Below are 3568 nucleotides of genomic sequence, written 5' to 3'. Positions count from 1 at the left end.
GAGTCGGTGGCATAAGTTATTGGCCTATATTAAACTCAATGACACCATCGAGTTGAGGGTACCATCAGGAGTTAAGATAACAGCAACAACTCGACGAATGTAATGAAATACTCAACACAACTTGCAGTTGAGAATAATGAGGTACTGCCTAGCGGTCCCTATGGATTTGCCTCTCGCCGATGTTGGCACCTTGACGAATACGAGTTCGTTGGAGGACATCGCCCATTTTATCATGCTAGCTAGGGATGTGTGCAACAGTTTGTCGAAATGCCACTGGAAAGGTCAGGTCTCCACGCTAAATAGCCACGTGAGTTCACAGCCTTTCGAGGCTCCGAAGTTGTTCTTCATTCAATAACTATCCTCTCGCATATCTGTCTGGGAAAACAAAGTGCATCGTTTCTCGTCTACACAACCTGAGAGGGATTTTCCCCTAAGTAGACTTGCTTCCGCCTCTCGGAGTGTAATTGCATTATGAATGAGGTTAGCATGATATGAATGCGATTACTGGACTCTTCAGATCATTAAATGAAATCGACAGTGGTCTAACCCGCTTAGTGCTGCCTACGACTTCACTATCGTTCCAGACCGACCGACATTGGGTTGGTTGTAGCGAAGTAGCAAAAGATGAGACAACGAATTGAGTGGCAATTTACCGCGCTTGATGGCTTGAAGCCTTGATTCCACCTGCAACTGGTTTGTCATGCAGCTGACAGACAATGCATCGTTATTCACTTCCACCACGGGTGTTGCGAAAGTCCCTCCAAAGCAAAGTTGCGCAATATGCAAAAGCATCAGACAGCATTACGGAATGCAGGTTGTACATTTAATAAATGGTCTCAGTTTGGGATGGAACTTAAATTAGGATTTGACAGTTCATTTCTATTCTCTAACAGCTAGCACATTGAATGTGGATGCGTGGGTGGGCATATATGCCAAATGTTGTGACGAGGTGCATGGGATGAGGTAGTTTGGGGCAGCAGAAAACAACAAACAGGTTATCTAATTGAAGCAGCATAACGGAAATGATGTTTTGAATGCCGAATCACAGCACAGCCTTTTCTAACACCCGAATCATGAATGTGCTCTATCGTGTGATGTCGAATTACAGATAAACAGGGAAAAATGAATGGAAATCATCTAAAAGCACTTGCGCATAATGTCGTAGTAGGAGGATGTAGTGGCAGTTTGGACTGGGACAGGGATGGGTAGTGGAATGAAGATGGTTTTCAGAGTTGTCAATGTTGGGACACCGAAACTGTAGCAGTCAAATGCTACGTACCATCGTCATAATGTAAACGCATGCCATAAAGGCAAATGCATACATGGCCAAGGGTGTATTTACAATTTCGTGGTCAATGGAGGCTAGAAATGAAATTCGGCGCCCCACCTAGAAGCTCAATCATCCCACCTCCAAATAAAAGTCCCTCTATGTAGTCAAATGATCCGTTTCGCTCTTTTCATCCAAGGTTTCTGCAATACGCGTAGCACTGCATTGGACCCCAGAGGATTTGAGAAACACTACTGTATACATAATATTTTAGTGAATGGCTTAACCCAATGTGTAGGCTCTTCCTCCATCTTTCTGTTTTCGCTTAATTTTGTGCGAATTTATGGTTTCTCATTTAGGCATTTTCATTTTAACAAAGTTTACGCGACAAGTGACTAGTCAGTGCAAGCGTGATTTGCTGCTCGATGTTGCACTTGTCAATAGTATTTTCGCCTTTCCCTACCCAGCAAGCCCGTATTGTCGTGGAACAGTGTCGCGGCAGCAATAACTGGCATCATAAGTAGTGTACAAGCCCTGCAGAGCTAAATGGAAGGAGGTAAGACATACTGTCGACACTTTTGCAAATTTCAGCAACAAGTACAGTAATTATTTGCATCAATTCATTGACGTATTCTTCGATGTGACTGAGTGGAATCCACAGCCTGCTATTTAACAAGCACGAATAACTTTCCGATGCGATACATTGTAAAGTTCGGAATCTGCTTATCAGCTCACTAGACATTGTCGTTTAAAAGTAAGCCAAATTTGTGGGCATTCACTCAAAATATTTGCATTCAAAGAAAAGGCCGCAAAGTTTTGGCGGAACAGTAAGCTATTAATATGCATAATCAGCAGAATAAACTGTTTCTGGAAGACTCTTGCTGAAAGTGTATCGTTAATGTAAATGTGGTAACACTTTGACAATGCAGCGGAACCCTTCGCTGCAGAGGGCTCTACTAAGCATAACTAATAGTCAGACGAAATGTTTGCGACAATAATCAAAGCAGTTTCTTTGTTTATGTTAATGGCTGGAAGATGTCCTCATGAAAACATGCTGTTGACCATGGCTGCAACAAAGAAGAAGTTGTTGAAAATGATGAGAAAGTAAAATGGGACATTTACTCGTTCTTACGTCGCAATAGCATTAGTCGGAGAGAGGTTTTCACTCCTGAAGTTCTAAACTGATACTGTGTAAACAGAATGCCCACCAAACGGATGGGCGTTGCAGTTCCCATCAAGAACTACAAGGGGGCGTGACAAGCCAAACCATTATTTAAGAAAGGGCAAGGCGTCTTCGTTATGTGTCCGAACTCAAGTATTTGTGTATAACGTTGGCAAAGAATCCTACTACACGGACTACTCTTGTTTACAGCATGTAGATCGGTCTGCCAAATGTTGAGACCCTTGTAGTTCACAGGCGAAGCAACATGGGGATGCGCCATTATTTTCTGATGGTGACGTGAGCTCCTTTTGACAACCTCTAAGTGGCGATGGTAAAGAACGTGTTTTATACTTAGATGGAAGTAATGGGACATTGTCCTGCCAAACTGTAGATTGAATGGATGTTACCCACACAGCCGAATAATTGTTGCCTTTGAGCAGTGAAGTGCCCAGAGACTGTAAAAATTCCAAAATTCAGTTGACTGCTTTCACCGCTTCTTGGTGATTTAGGCATTGAAATGAGCGCAGCAGAATGTTACCACTCACCTAAAGCATTGATTACCGACATGCAACATTGCGGTGCCTACGGCATTGGCAGCATTTGGTGAGGAACGAAATACGCTCCTCTTGTTAAATAGAATAGAATGGAATGCATTCGGCTTTAATGACCTTAAGTTGGCGAATCCTACTGCTATGTATTTTCGTCACGGTACTCAGGACTAATTGAAGTGGCATTATAAGAACATGTCAATCACGGAGGACAGGAAACTTGTGTGTTATGTACCCCTTGTAAGTATAGGCGAAAAATCACATTGATGATCAGCATGAGGGTAGGAGGGAAAGTGATCAATTGTAAGGGATTAAGGCAACTCGTAGGCATTTATTGAGATGGAGAGTCTTGCAGGAGCAGTAGAATATTGGCAGGCGATGTTTTGGAGCAGAATACAATACCATCGGCCCATAGTGCTTCGGCTCCTTTATCGAATGCATTAATGAAAGCCTTACAGCTTACAGCATTTCCGTGTTTTATTACCACCAGATTTATGCAAATTGGCACTAAAATTAGGCGAAAATCGAGGGTATTGCTAGGTATCAGCTTTACACTAATCAGTCCAAGGTTATAAAGAAGGTAGAATAGTG

This window comes from Echinococcus granulosus (assembly GCF_000524195.1).
Source record: "Echinococcus granulosus chromosome Unknown EG_S00059, whole genome shotgun sequence".
NCBI classification, from domain to species: domain Eukaryota; kingdom Metazoa; phylum Platyhelminthes; class Cestoda; order Cyclophyllidea; family Taeniidae; genus Echinococcus; species Echinococcus granulosus.
The sequence above is the reverse complement of the archived record's forward strand: the minus strand, read 5'-3'. Positions refer to the sequence as shown.